The sequence below is a fragment of the Anolis sagrei genome, chromosome 8 (genome assembly GCF_037176765.1).
Source record: "Anolis sagrei isolate rAnoSag1 chromosome 8, rAnoSag1.mat, whole genome shotgun sequence".
NCBI classification, from domain to species: Eukaryota; Metazoa; Chordata; class Lepidosauria; order Squamata; family Dactyloidae; genus Anolis; species Anolis sagrei.
The window spans coordinates 34,882,582-34,899,294 of NC_090028.1; positions in this window are offsets into that span (position 1 = coordinate 34,882,582).

The following is a 16,713-nucleotide window of genomic DNA, read 5'->3' on the forward strand; positions in this document are numbered from 1 at the left end:
GACAGCACAGTGAGGTTTCTCTCTGTGTGTGTCTCTCAGCCAATAAAAAGCCTGGTGATGTCCATGCTCTGACTACATTTCCCAAATGTTATGGTTAAAACTTAAAATAATTCTTTAAAAATTGGAGTAAATTGTAGGGGTGATAAGGAAATACGATGTATATAACCAGTTTTAGCATATCATCATATTTATTTACTTTATTGTTATGTCTTGTTTTAACTTACTACATAGAGTGTAATCAAGTCTTATCAAGCCTTGTTGTTTTATGTATTGTCAAAGGCTTTCATGGCCGGAATCACTGGGTTGTTGTAGGTTTTTTAGGGCTATATGGCCATGTTCTAGAGGCATTCTCTCCTGTCGTTTCGCCTGCATCTATGGCAAGCATCCTCAGAGGTTGTGAGGTGCTTGCCATAGATACAGGCGAAACGTCAGGAGAGAATACCTCTAGAACAGTGTTTCTCAACCTTCCTAATGGCATGACCCCTTAATACAGTTCCTCATGTTGTGGTGACCCCCAACCATAAAATCATTTTCATTGCTACTTCATAACAGTAATTTTGCTACTGTTATCAATTGTAATGTAAAGATTTGATGTATTCACTGGACCAAATTTGGCACAAATATCAAATAGACACAAATTTGGATACTGGTGGGGTTGGGGGGGGGGTGATTTTGTCATTTGGGAGTTGTAGTTGCTGGGATTTATAGTTCACCTACAATCAAGGAGCATTCTGAACTCCACCAATGATGGAATCGAAGCAAACTTGGCACACAGAACTATGCAGAGGCGACCCTAGGTAATTTTTAACGGTAAGCAAACAGTATTTTGGTGCGCTCCCCAACCAATCACTGATATATATTTTCTGTTCGTCGTGGGGAGTTCTGTGTGCCATATTTGGTTCAATTCCATCATTGGTGGAGTTCAAAATGCTCTTTGATTGTAGGTGAACTATACATCCCAGTAACTACAACTCGCATATGTCAAGATCTATTTTCCCCCAAGAGCGCCTCAAGAGCGCCCCTGGGCAAAATCAACTATACTGCAAATGCTTACTTTGCGTAATGGGTTGAGCTGCCCCTGCTCCCATGACCAATAGAAAATACTGGAAGGGTTTGATGGGCATTGACCTTGAGTTTTGGAGTTGTAGTTCACCAAATCCAGAGAGCACTGTGGACTCAAACCATGATGGATCAGGACAAAACTTTGCACTTAATACTCAATATGCCCAAAAGTGAACACTGGTGAAGTTTTGGGGAAATAGATATTTGGGAGTTGTAGTTGCTGGGATTTATAGTTCACCTACAATCAAAGAGTATTCTGAACCCTACCAATAATAGAATTGGGCCAAACTTCCCACACATAAACCCCATGACCAACAAAAATTACTGTTTTTCCTGATGGTCTTTGGTGACCCCTCTGACACCCCCTTGCGACCCCTCTAGGGGTCCCGACCCCCAGGTTGAGAAACACTGCTCTAGAACATGACCATATAGCCCGAAAAAAACTACAACAACCCTTGTTGTTTTGTTTGATATGGCCTAAGGGCTAATCAATAAAATTACTACGACTACTACTGTTATAAAGCATGAATTTAGGGGTCTTTGCCAGGAGGCAGAGACCAATCAGACTCTTTAAAGAGTTTGTTACCCTGGTGAGACAGAGAGAAGCACCCAATCCCTGATTTTTCCCAATAAAAGATCTCACCAGGTTGAAGGAAGTGCCACCGAGGTTTATTAGCGATTCAGCTGAAAAAGATGCAGAGCGGCAATCATTCGCCAAGCAGAGCATGTGGTTACAGAAATAAAGGTCATTTTTATACAGAGTTGTGAGTTTCAAAATTCGCGCTCCCCCCCCCTCCCGCCCAGCTCGAAGGGGATTGGCTGACGCACAAACAGCTGGGAGGAGGCTTGGCCATCTCCCATGCATCAGGGCCAATCACAGGGCTTTTCCTCTTACAATCAGATAGGGCACAAAGGGGAAACTTTTGTGAATGTCCTTAGTGGAAAGATTTGAAAGAAAAATGGCTTGGAGGAAAAGAGGACTTTCCTAAGGCCATATTCTCCCCATTGTTATATGATTAAAAAGTCTGCCAAGTGAAAATCCCTTTTGATGGCCCAACTCCGAAGTCAAAAAAGATTTTCTTTGCTATTTTCCATGCAAGGAATGTCCAAAGATAAGGGTCTTTTCATGATTTCTGATTGCTTTTCCAGAGGCAGGGCAGCTTCCTTGTAGATTTCCCCCAAGGAGAGGGGAAGGGGCAAAAGGGTCAGGGCAAGGTCAAATACATGAAGGGAAATATGGAAATACAGGAGAAAATATGAAAATATAGAAATCATAATACAGAGAGTAAACCCAACTACCTTCCCCCAGTGTCCATAGTTCATATTATTCATAGGAAGGTCCATAAAGGGAAATTTATCCATGAGGGGGAAAGAGAGTCCCTTGTTTGTGAGATGGGGGACCACCAGGAGCCCAGGTGTGCCTCAGATGGAAAAATTTCAAATACTTTTGTGGCATAATTTTCAGTAATAAGTTGGCTACTTTCTGCTGTAAACATATGAAAATAGAGCATAAGCCTTATTATCCAGCCTGGCGTCCTTGCCCTTAGCAAAACTATAAATTACTATCTCTTATGGGGGGGGGGGGGAACCATGTTCGACTTCACTACTACTACTACTACTACTACTAAAAAATCAGTAGATTTCTGAATTGTTTTGAAACTTGGCAGGTCTGCAGTTGCAAATGGAGTCTATAACTTGAGGTAGATTTCATGCAGATAGGCCTTTAAATCACTGAGGATTCAACCTTTAAGTTTCCCATTGTAGCCAATGGCCCAAATCTCTGCCAAAATGAAAGAGAAAACACCCCTCCCCTTTTGGGTAACTTTCTAGTAAAGGAAATGAGGGGTTGGATAAAAGGGACCCCAAAACGGCATGCCCTTTGGCTGAATGCACATGCCTAGTCACTTCTGGTAGCAGGATTTTGAAACCAACTTCAAAACAATATTTCCAACAATGTAAACAACACGATTACTATCAATGGTGTTGAGTCATTTTCCTGTGGATGTGATTCCTCTCTTATTTAGTTACAAGCTTCCAGTTGCTCAGCTGACCAGCCAGGAAATCCAGAAGCAATGGTGAAATAAAGCTCAGATTCAGACTCCTCCTTTTCTTAAGCTCAGATATAATATGACAATAATAATAAAAAGGCACAAATACAGAAATGGGGTGGAGGGGGTGGGGTTGTGGGAAAGCCAATCAAGATGCAGAATAAGTCTCAATGTTGTTTGCTAAGGACAAATATTGGCCATGATCCATGAACGAAGCATGCTGAAGTATCGTCTGAAGTATTGTGTAGCTTTGGCCAACACACATCTACCCAAACCATCAAAAGCCTAAACCCTACTCAAAGTCGTTAAGTTGGCAGTCTGATTGAGCAATATGACTTGCAGTTGCATGAAGGAAGGAAGCAATGTCTGGTTTGGCATCCTGTTGAGTGTGATGTCACAAGTCTGCCACTTTTACATTGCAAGGCAAGTCCCAACCTACATTTTTAGCAGCTGCTACTTCCATGTACCTGGAAAGCAGGGAGATATTCATGCAGACAAATTCAGCTTGTACCTGCTCCCCATGCTTTATTCTGCCTTGGTTAGACCAAACAAGATCACTCTGCTGGCTGTTGTATTGGATCACACGTCGGACACTTCCCAAGTGTCTAGGACTGTGGGATTTATCGGCTGATCTGAGTAGGGTGGCCTTTTGCAGCTGGCAGATGGTAATCTTGTCAGCATCGATTGTGTTTAAGTGCAGGCCAAGGTCTTTAGGCACTGCACCCAGTGTGCTGGTGCTGCTGCTGATGATGATTATTATTTGAAACGCAGCAAGATGGGTCCACAGCAAACAAGATCATTCTGCTGGCTACTGTATTGGATCACACGTCGGACACTTCCCAAGTCGGACACTTCCCAAGTGTCTAGGACTGTGTGATGTATCGGCGAATAATACGTGCAGATCCCAGTAAGGTGGCCTTTTGCAGCTGGCAGATGGTAATTTTGTCAGCGCCGATTGTATTTAAGTGCAGGCCAAGGTCTTTAATCACTGCACCCAATGTGCCAATCACCACTGGGACCACCTTGACTGGCTTGTGCCAGTCTTAATAATTTAATTATTATTAAATAATAATAATAATAATAATAATAATAATTCTTATTTAATTATTATTAAATAACAATACACACAAAACCACAGTATGTCACAGCAAAGGAGATTTCTATGCTGGATTTCGTATCACAAAATCACAAATCAAACATTTCCCAAGCATCTAGGACTGGGTGATGTATTTTCAAATGATGCATGCAGATCCAAGTAGGGTGGCCTGTTGCAGTTGACAGATCATGATTTTGTTGATGTTTATTGTTTCCAAATGTCGGCCGAAGTCTTTTGGCATGGCACCCAGTGTGCCGATGATCCTTCGGACCACCTGTACTGGTTTATGCCAGAGTCTTTGCAGTTCGATTTTGAGGTTGTTCTCTTCTTCCTCTTCCTCTTCCTCTTCTTCTTCTTCTTCTTCTTCTTCTTCTTCTTCTTCTATTATTATTATTATTATTATTATTATTCTGACACAAAAACACAGCATGTCACAGCAAATGAGATATATATGCTGGATTTCGTATCACAAAATCACAAGCCGAACACTTCCCAAGTGTCTAGGACTGTGTGATTATTGTTGTTGTTGTTGCTGCTATTATTATTATTATTATTATTATTATTATTATTATTGGGTTGTTGTAGGTTTTTTCAGGCTATATGGCCATGTTCTAGAGGCATTCTCTCCTGACGTTTCGCCTGCATCTATGGCAAGCATCCTCAGAGGTAGGTCTGTTGGAACTAGGAAAAAGAGTTTATATATCTGTTAGGCTCAGGCAATCCATGGTTCTAAATGGTTCTAAAGTACTTACAAAACTAAAGTTCTGGTGGTGAAAATTTCAGAACTCTAACAAAACTCTCAAAATTTCATAATAAATGGCAGTTCCTAATTGGTTCTGTCATTAAAATCACCAATAATGAAATAATAATAAAATTTTGAAAGTTTTGTTAGAGTTCTGAAATTTTCACCACCAGAACTTTAGTTTTGTAAGTACTTTAGAACCATTTAGAACCATGGATTGCCCAAGTCTAATATCTGTGGAACGACCAGAGTGGGACAAAGGACACTTGTCTGCTGGAGCTAGGTGTGAATGTTTCAGCTGACCACCTTGATTAGCATTTGATGGCCTGGCAGTGCCTGGAGCAATCTTTTGTTGAGAGGTGATTAGATGTCCGAGATTGTTTCCTCTCTGTTGTTTTGCTGTTGTAATTTTAGAACTTGTGGATTTCAAAGCCTTCGACAATACATTATTATTATTATTATTATTATTATTATTACTATTATTATTATTATTATGACTACATCATATGGTATTTGGGGTTTTCCACTTTAGGGGTTAACATTTAGCATTCTCTAGATCACACTGATTTGGCTCATGTTGGACTCCCTGGATTTAATTTTGGGCAAAGGGATAAAAATGCTCTCCAAAAGTAATTTTTACAAGAACCTGGCTAGAAGTGCAACAAGCATCCTCTTACTTATTTCCCTCCAAATACATCAACATCATCATCGCCTATTCTTCATCGGTGCAGGGGACCACGTCTCTGCATAAACACAGATCTTCAGGTATGTTCACTTCCCACTCACAAATGTGCATTTTTTTTAAAGGAGAGGAAAACAGAAGGGAGGAGGGAAGCCCTTCTAGCTTTGCAAAGCTTGAGGATTTCAAATGTGGTTTATCGGCCTCCTGCAACCCGAGCCTATAAATAATACATTCCTATCACCATGACCTCAAAATGTCAATACCGCACACCCTTCTGCATTTGCATAACTTGTACTGTCTAAACTTGAAGCATGTCACCCTGGGTGCTCCTCTGTGTTTGGTACTTTTAACTCAGCGTTAACTCCTTGCACTCGACAGCCTTCACCGTTCCGGGAGGAAAGCAACGGCACCCCTGTGCGAAGGTGTCTCTGTATGCATGCGCTCTTCCAATAATGTTCCTCGGCACGTCTCCAAAGAACGTAACTCCCAGTCCTATTCCTCATATATGGGATGGACTACAACTCCCATACAGGGATGTAAGATTTCACAAATTTTGGGTAAGAACGAGTAATTGTTTTGGTAGGTTAGGAGTTACATGTCAGGTCCGCCTGACCATAGTTTCCCACTTTGCTGCAACTGAGAGTAAGAAATGCATTAGGACAGTATTTCTCAGCCTTCCTAATGCCGCGACCCCTTAATACAGTTCCTCATGTTGTGGTGACCCCCAACCATAACATTATTTTAGATGCTACTTCATAACTGTAGTTTTCCTATTGTTACAAATCGTAATGTGAAATATTTGATATGCAGAATGCATTTTCATTCCCTGGACCAAATTTGGCACAAATACCCAATACTCCCACATTTGAATACAAGTGGGGTTGGGGGAGGGGATTGATTTAGTCATTTTGGAGTTGTAGTTGCTGGGATTTATAGTTCACCTACAATCAAAGAGCATTCTGAATTCCACCAACAATGGAACTGAACTGGTCCTGGCACACAGAACTTCCATGACTAACAGAAAATACTACAAGGGTTTGGTGGGCAATGATCTTGAATTTTGGATTTGTAGTTTGCCTACTTCCAGAGAGCACTGTGGACTCAAACAATGATGGATCTGGACCAAACTTGGCACGAATACTCAATATGCCCAAATGTGAACCCTGGTCGGGTTTGGGGAAAAAAAAGACTTTGACATTTGCGAGTTGTAGTTGCTGGGATTTATAGTTCATCTACAATCAAAGAACATTCTGAACCCCACCAATGATAGATGTGATGGTGCGGGTGGCGCCACCTATGTATAGAACTGTTAGTTGTAAGATTTAAACTGTTGTATCATGCTTAATCCTGCCCCTTTTTAACCTACTTATGTATAGTTGTATGGATTGGTTGCTTGTAGCTGTCAATCAGGACTGTTTGGCTCCACCTCTTCCTGCAAGAGGGGAGAGCTTCCTTTTTCTTTTCATTCTGCCATCAGAGTTCCTACCATATGGATGTGAGTAAAAGACTTGATTCTAAAGGACCCTGATTTAAGTTACCTCTTAGCACCAGTTCTGAGGTTTTTTACCCTTGGGACTCATGCTTTCTGTCCAGATTGTCCTGGATAACATTGAGGAGTTCCCAAGCACCTTCAAGCTGATTCTTTTGGCACCAGAGGAAGATCCTGAGTCTTCAAAACATAGGCCATCTGAACTGGGGTTGTGGTTTGCTCCGGCATTCACAGCCATTGAGGAAAGAGGAAACTTGATGAGGCTTCTCAGCTTCAAACCCCTTGAACCCAGGGCTAATTGAGACTGTAACGTATGTTTTCCTTCACCTCTCTAAAGTTTTCCAGCTCATTGCTTTGAAGAAATGACTTTGTGATAAATAAAACTTATCTTGAGCTATTTACAGTGTTTTGGGTTTTTGGGAGTTCCAGTTTCCTATAGGAGGGCAAGAAGCAATCTATTGGGGGAAAGGTGCTACGTCCATCCCTTCTTCATTAAGACTAATAGCCCCAAGTGCGACGGCATAATAGAATTGGGCCAAACTTCCCAAAGAGAACCCCTATGACCAACAGAAAATACTGTGTTTTCTGATAGCATTTGGTGACCCCTCTGACACCCCCTCGCGATCCCTCCAGGGGTCCCGACCCCCAGGTTGAGGAACGCTGCATTAGGAAAAGATCTTCTTCTCCAAATGCACACTGTACTTCTCTGACCTCTTCTCAATATAATTGAAGACTGTACATGGAAACAATAAACTCTTAAGTATTCTACCACACTGTTCTTGACACAAATTCATTTTATACTCCTTACAGAAGAGTACAGTTCTGCCTGGGAATACCATATTCAGAGGCATCCTTGAACTCCTTGCAATATGGAAATCCCAACATTCGAAAAGAAATCTGTTCCTGGTTTGGAAGCATTATTTGCTATTTAACTGTGTTTCACTTACTTTGAAAGTAGTTGTCATACACTCAAAACTTTGTTTTTGTGGCTGCCACAAACTAAGTTGAATTGGTTGAGACTCTATGGGAAAAATTATAGCAAAATGTGCTGCAGGGTGTCCCTCCTGCAACATCAAAATTTCTGCAGTTTAATAAACCTTTTTCATGCTTTTATGATAGAACCAATTTCGGAAATGACATTTATAACCCAGGAACAAAAATTGTGTTGCATAGTGTAAAGCAGTGGTTCTCAACCTTCCTAATGCTACAACCCCTGAATAAATCTCCTCATGTTGTGGTGACCCCCAACCAAAAAATTATTTTTGTTGCTACTTCATAACTGTAATTTTGCTACTGGATCATAATGTAAATATCTGATATACAGGATGCATTTTCATTCACTGGACCAAATTGGCACAAATACCCAATACACCCAAATTTGAATACGGGTGGAGTTGGAGAGGGAATTGATTTTGTCATTTGGGAGTGGTAGTTACTGGGATTGATAGTTCATCTACAATCAAAGAGCATTCTGAACTCCAACAATGATGGAATTGAACCAAATTTCCCACACAGGATCCCCCAACAGAAAATACAGGATGGGTTTGGTGGGCATTGACCTTGAGTTTGGGAGTTGTAGTTCAACTACATCCAGAGAGCACTGTGGACTCAAACAATGATGGATCTAGACCAAATGTGGCACAAATACTCAATATGCCCAAATATGAACACTGGTGAAGTTTTGGGAAAATAGACCTTGACATTTGGACGTTGTAGTTGCTCGGATTTATAGTTCACCTACAATCAAAGAGCATTCTGAACCCCACCAATGATAGAATTGGGACAAACTTCCCGCACCCCTATGATCAACAGAAAATCCTCTGTTTTCTGATGGTCTTTGGCGACCCCTCTGACACCCCTCTCATGACCCCCTCAGGGGTCCCGACCCCCAGGTTGAGAAACACTGGTGTAATGGGACTGGACAAGTCCAGTATTAAATGATGGTGGCCGTCTTCCAATATACAGATAGTTCAAAGCACCCCCAACAGATGGCCATCTAGCCTCCATAGAAGGAGCCTCCACCACACTTTGAGGTAGAGTGTTCCACTGTTGAACAGCTCTCACAGTCAGGAGGTTCTTCCTAATGTTCAGATGGAATCTCCTTTCCTGTCATTTGAAGCTATTGCTCCACGCCCTAGTCTCCAGGGCAGCAGAAAACAAGCTTGCTCCCTCCTATGACTTTCCCTAACATATTTATCCTTGGCCCTCATCATGCCTCATTTCAGTCTTATCTTCTGCAGGCTAAACATGCCCAGCTCTTTAAGCCGCTCCTCATAGGGCTTGTTTTCCTGACCCTTGAAGTTACCTACCAAAGATGTAGGAAAAATGGGAAGGTGAAGAGGGCACGGAAATGCCAGAAAAGTCCAAAAGGAATGAGGAGGGAATCTGGTATGGTTTTCATTTAACTGAGCAAAACATCCTAGAAGGAATCCGAGGCTTAGCTGTAAAGTGTCTGTTTTAATTTTCTTAATGAGCAAACACGCCTCCAGGAGAAATAGAAAAAAAGCTCCTTCAAACTTAAAACAATATTATTTTTGCTCCCTTCCCCTGCTTCCTGGTCTAAATCCATGATTCTTTTCAGGTTTAGGAGAGAGAAAATATCTCTCTCTTTCCTTCTTCAGACATCTCAAACTGGCAAGTAGAACTGAAGTGACTCTAAGTAGTTTGACCTCTGACAAAGCCGGCCAGTTTTCAACACTTTGCCAAGGAAATGGAGCTGATTTGGTTTCTTACGTTTTGGGGGCTGCCTGGGCTCCAAGCTCATAAGCAAACTGCTGATTATTCCAATTTTTAGAACAAGCGAGATCCCAATGAATGTGCATTCCCCATTTAGATCTATATTTCTATCTGCACCACCTCCACGAGGGTTGAATGAAAAGTAATGCCTCCACCTTCATTACTTGGATTTGGATGGGAATATTTTAATAAATCAAACGCAGAAATAATCCTTAGAATGTGCTCTTTAACTACCACTATTCACTTTTCCACATAATCACCAGACAATTGGATACATTTTTGCCAACGATCAACAAGTTTTCTGAAGCCATCACGGAAGAAGTCGACACACTGTTTCCACAACCTATCGTGCGGAAACTGAGTGACACGCACAGATCTTCCGATAGCCAAGCGAAGCAATAATGTGACCCACACGTTCTTGTGAAATGCCAATTATGCTTGAAATTTCTCTCCGAGTGATACGACGATCATCCTGAATCAATCTGTCAACCTTTTGCTTGTGAAACTCAGTGGTTGCTGTCACAGGACGTCCAACTCTTTGTCATGCAAGTCAGATGTTCCCACCTCAACATCTTTAAACTTTCTTGCCCAGTGACACAAAGTACTCACATCAACACAATCAGCATAAACAGCTTGATTCTCTGATGAATCTCCTTTGGGGTGACACCTTCTGCTGTCAAGAATTCAATGGCTGCATGTTGCTTAAGTCGCATTGACTGACCGTCTGTGCAGGGTTCTATATTTCGCACTTTAACAACACAACCATTCAATGCTAAGGCTTCCCACCAAAATGGAACTGTAGAGGAGAGTCTACTGAAAAGGCCAGTACCTGTTGCATACCAGTACTGCCATCTGTTCAGGAGTTATGAAGGTGGAGGCATTACTTTTCATTCAACCCTCCTAGTATGTCTCAGAGTGGGAATTACTTTGGAATAACTATCCACTGGAATTGGTTATATGCCACTGCTTCCCAACATCCTCCATAAGGAGTTCCTGAAATGCAAACTCGCACCCCTAATAAAGATTCCCTGGGCATAAATCTATAGCCGTTTTGCCATAAATACAGCCAACTTCTCAGATACAATTTATGAGCAATATTCTAGATTACTTTCCCCAAATTAAAACACACACAGCCAACCCCTGAGCCAGCAAAACGGAAGCCGCTGGAGGTGATAGGGTTCATTTGTGAATGGAAATTCAGTGTTATCTTAACCTTTTAGTCCACAGTGTTCAACAAATGGAATTTTCTCTCTAAGTCTCTATGTTGGAAGTTTAACTCAATTCTCCAGGATCTGAGGGACTGAAAGGAGATTAAATTACAGCTCAGGGTGCTTTCTTTCTTAAAGCAGCGGTGGGCAAATGGTGTCACTCCAGTTGTTGCTGGACTACAACTCCCATCATCCTGCAGTGTTGATTATGCCCATGACTGGAACACTCCTTAAATCTCATCTGAAACTTTCTTAAGAAGACTAATCTATATAACTAAAAATGTAATGTTCGTCTGTGGGATTAACAGAACTCAAAAACCACTGGACGAATTGACACCAAATTTGGACACAAGACATCTAACAACCCAATGTATGTCCTTCACTCAAAAAAAAATGATTTTGTCATTCGGGAGTTGTGGTTGCTGTGATTTATAGTTCACCTACAATCAAAGACCATTCTGAACTCCACCAATGATGGAATTGAACCAAACTTGGCACACAGTTCTCCCATGACCAACAGAAAATACTGGAAGGGTTTTGTGGCAGTGTCCTTTGGTATTGGAGTTGTAGTTCACCTACATCCAGAGATCACTGTGGACTCAAACAATGATGGAAGCTTTTAAACAGAGGCTGGATGGCCATCTGTCAGGGGTGATTTGAATGCAATATTCCTGCTTCTTGGCAGGGGGTTGGACTGGATGGCCCATGACGTCTCTTCCAACTCTTTGATTCTATGATTCTATGATCTGGACCAAACTCTACACGAATACTCAATATGCCCAAATGTGAACACTGGTGGAGTTTGGGGAAAATAGAATCTTGACATTTGGGAATTGTAGTTGCTGGCATTTATAGTTCACCTACAATCACAGAGCATTCTGAAACCCACCAATCACAGAATTGGGCCAAACCTCCCATACAGAACCCCCATGTGGGCCACAGCAACGCATAACAGGGGAAGGCTAGTCTATCTAAATAAAAATATAAAGTTCATTTGTGGGATTAACACAACTCAAAAACCACTGGATGAATTGACATGAAATTTGGACACAATACACTTATCAGGCCATCACTCATAAAAACACTGAAAACACAATGGAGGCGACTTAAAAACCCCAAAATACAAAAAGTTGCTTCAGCGCATGCCCAAAAATAACTCCCCAAGCAAACAAAACATACAATATCATATCCACAGTCTCTTTCAGACTACAGCTCCCAGCATCCCCTAGACCAGGCCCTTTAGGAGATGAGGATGATCCAAATGCACTGCTTCCAAACTGCAAGCTTTCTTCTCCTTGGTTTTCTTTGAGAGCATCCCAATCCCTGCATATTTCCAATTTCCTATTCCTGGACTGCAACTCCCAGCGATCCTTCAGATAGATAGATTAGATAGAGATAGATAGATAGATAGATAGATAGATAGATAGATAGATAGATCAGGAGGACTGCTGGGAGTTGCAGTGCAATAATACTTCCAGGGTTATGCATGTCATGTCCAAATTGGTTCTTTCATAAAAACATGGGAAAGGGTTTTTTTTTTTAAACTGTTTTTGTGGGAAGAATATCCTGCAGCACATTTTCCTTTAGTTTTTCTGTGAATCTCTCATAGAGTGTGAACCAATTTAATATAATTTGTGGCACCCACAAAGATGAAGTTTCTGGAATACAACAACTACTCCAGAAGGACCACACAATTAAGCAGGAAATAACACTTTCAAAGCAGGAATAGAATTTTTTTCCATATTTTGTTACATAGTGCTGTTATTTGCAAACCCTTTCAACAAAAACACTTATTACACACTCATTGGAGAACTCTTCACAAATGACACTAAATCATTGGCTGGAAATGCCTCCCTACAAGTTGTTTGACAGCAACTTTCCTGAGCCACCAGCAAATGAAGAGGGATGATGGGAACTGCAATCCAACCAAAGACACCATGTTTCCTTGTATTAAATGTATCACTGGGCCAATTCACATGACACACTTTAACATTCATGACAACATGCCATCAAATCCTGGGATTTGTAGTTCAGGGAGCAATGCAGTACTTCCCCAGACGACATATTCATATCTGGAATATTGTGTCCAATTCTGGGCACTACAATTGAAGAGAGATATTGACAAGCTGGAATGTGTCCAGAGGCGGGCGACTAAAATGATCAAGGGTCTAGAGAACAAGCCCTATGAGGAGCGGCTTAAAGAGCCAGGCATGTTTAGCCTGCAGAAGAGAAGACTGAGAGGAGACATGATAGCTAAATATGTGAGAGGAAGTCACAGGGAGGAGGAAGCAAGCTTGTTTTCTGCTGCCCTGGAGACTAGGACACAGAACAATGGCTTCAAACTACAAGAAAGGAGATCCCGTCTGAACATTAGAAAGAACTTCCTGACTGTGAGAGCTGTTCAGCAGTGGAACTCTCTGCCCCGGAGTGTGGTAGAGGCTTCGTCTTTGGAAGCTTTTAAACAGAGGCTGGATGACCATCTGTCGGAGGTGCTTTGAATGCAATTTTCCTGCTTCTTGGCAGAATGGGGTTGGACTGGATGGCCCATGAGATCTCTTCCAACTCCATGATTCTATGATTCTATATCCCAACAGTAGTGCTTTAACTCTGTAGTGTGATCAGCCTCCTTATCTCTTTCAATGCATCATCTCATAAAAAAGGATTATATAGCTCTCCATCCGAATGAGACATTGCCAAAAAACACCGCATTTGGAAATCTATATTTATACTCTCAGAGCGATGAAACAGTTACAAAGGGCACTACTGAACGGTGACATTGCCCAACCAAGTGTGCAACCCAATGTACCACGTGCAATGTCCATACGCATTGCTCAATGCACACATGCAATGCACCTTTGAAGAGAATACTCATGTTGCCCATCGGACACCAACAAAACTCCAGACGATGGTTGCCTTGCTATCTTATATCTTTGTAAACAACATTTTTCCCTCTTGGAGGGAAACAGGGATGTTATTGCAACCCGACAGTCTCTTCCAAAGTTATTAAAAAATACATTTTCTTCCTAATTTCTTTACCCAGCTAGACAATTAAGCCACTGGGAAGGGGAGAGAAGGTAAAGAAAAAAAAGAAGGAAAATCAATAGCTGAAAACACCAAGTAATGAGGTCCTTGGGGTATCAATCATCCTAGTGGTCAATGTAATAGTGGCATCTCCCATTCGTGACCAAAGTCCAGAAACACTTCCATGTCCTTACATCTGACCCAACACACTGAAATATTGTATTTATAACTTGAGGCACCCAATATTTTCATTTTTCTCCCCAAATTCAGGCAGACAACTCACCCACAAAACAGGGAAGCTTTGGAGATGACAAAATAAGAGCCTTGTCCTTTCCAAATAAGAATGGTGCATCCGTATGGATGTTTCTGTCACTTTCTAAAAGTCTAGCATAACTTAACAATGCACTTGAATATTTAGAAACACAACATAGGCATCCAAAGCAAAACAGCAGGCAAAGTGACCCGGGAAATTCAAACACAGCAAAGAGAAGAGTTCACTTTCAATGTCTCCCTCTCCGCAGTGCTAGAAAATTGGGGAACTGAAGGAAAAGTTCATTGGAGATGGAGAGGACGATTACATTATGTAACCCGTTTTTTTGTTCCTGGGTTATAAATGTCATTTCCTAATTGGTTCTATTATGAAAACATGGAAAATGTTTATTAAACAGCCAAAACTTTGTTGCGAAGCCTCCTGCAGCAAATTTTGCTATAGTTTTTCAATGAATGTACCATTCAGTCCCAACCAATTCAACATAGTTTGTGGCAGCCACACAAACAAAGTTTCTGGAATATAACAACAATTGCACAATTAAACAGGAAATAACACTTTCAAATCAGGAACAGATTGTTTTCAGATTTTGTTATATAGTGTTATTATTTCAGAGGTAATGCCAGGAGCTGGGTTGTAGTTTCTTTCAAGCTATATGACCATGTTCTAGAAGCATTCTCTCCTGACATTTCTCCTGCATCTATGGCAAGTATCCTCAGAGGTTGTGAGGACCTCATAACCTCTGAGGATGCTTGCCATAGATGCAGGCAAAATATCAGGAGAGAATGCTTCTAGAAAATGGTCGTATAGCCCAAAAAACTTACAACAGCCCAGCGATTCCAGTCATGAAAGCCTTCGACAATATAATGCCGGGAGCACCCAGTGATGCAATACATTAAACTCCTGTGCTGTCAGGACTGAAGACCAACAGGAGGTTCAAATCCAGGGAAAGCATGGATGAGCTCCCTCTGTCAGCTCCAGCTCTCCATGTGGGGACATAATAGAAGCCTCTCACATGGATGGTAAAACATCAAAACATCCAGGTGTCCCCTGGACAACGTCCTTGCAGATGGCCAATTCTCTCACACCAGAAGCGACTTGCAGTTTCTCAAGTCAATCCTGACACAGACACATACATAAAGAAAGAGGCAATGCCCACTTTTTAGCTACACTCCAGCCACAAACCTTCACTTATAATGGACCAAAAACACATAGTTATAAAATGGCATAATAATGACTTCATGGTGCACGGCATGAGATTGTTTACAATTAAGCATGAAGACAAGAAAGATGGAGATCATCCAAAGTGGCTATCCTTACTGAAAAGAGGCCAAAACTTGGGAAATAGGCTGTTTTGGATCCTCATTCTCAGGATTTGTGGAATATCAGTCCACCAAAAGGATCAGATCCTGTCTGGATCTTGGGAATGCAACAGGAACAGCTTTGGTTAGTACTAGGATGGGAGACTGCCTAGGAATACAATATTTCATAGGAAAGAATTAGCACTTCTTATTCCTCTGAAGTTCATGGAGTGGTCATACGTTGGCCGAGGAGTTGGAGACACATACAAAAACACAGGAAAATACGCTTTCTTACATTTTGGAATTAAGTCCTTACAGGTTTAAAACACCAGGAGCTTTTAGACTGAAACTCCCAATGAGTTTGAAAAGCAAAGTTCCCAAAAAGTGAAAGAGAGCCTGCCTTTTCCATCTGTAGAGGGCGCTCAAGACTCAGCATTGGCTTGAACTCTTCAAACCAAACTACCTGCTGGATTTTCCTTCTTTTCTCTCTCCTTTCTCCTTTTTAAACCAGAAATATATAACATAATCAAAGTAGATCTTGGTTTTCCCTCTATCCCCTAAATCCCTCCTGTTAGCTGCCAACTTCCAGCCAAACTTTGGTCTGCCTTTCAAAAAAAGCTGAAGAAAGAAGTGGAGAATGTGTTCATTTTGTTATCTTTCTTTCTTTCTTTCTTTCTTTCTTTCTTTCTTTCTTTCTTTCTTTCTTCTTTCCTCCTTTTCTCTCTCAAAGATTTGGGAAAAAAAAGGAGGAGGAGGGGAAATGGCATGCATGGATCTATCAAAAGCGGCCTCAAATCAGCCATTCCAAGCCTGAGCTTTCCTGGAAAAATGAAATAAAATAGGAAAACCCAAAGCTCATTGCTTTGCAATCTCAGTTCTAAACATCCATATGCAGGAGCAGCTTAGCTGCTGAACTTGCTGACCGAAAGGTCGGTGGTTTGAATCCGGGGAGTGCGATGAGCTCCCCCTGTTAGCCCCAGTTTCTGCCAACCAAGCAGTTTGAAAACATGCAAGTGTGAGCAGATCAATAGGTACCGATCTGGTGCAAAGGTGCAGTCAT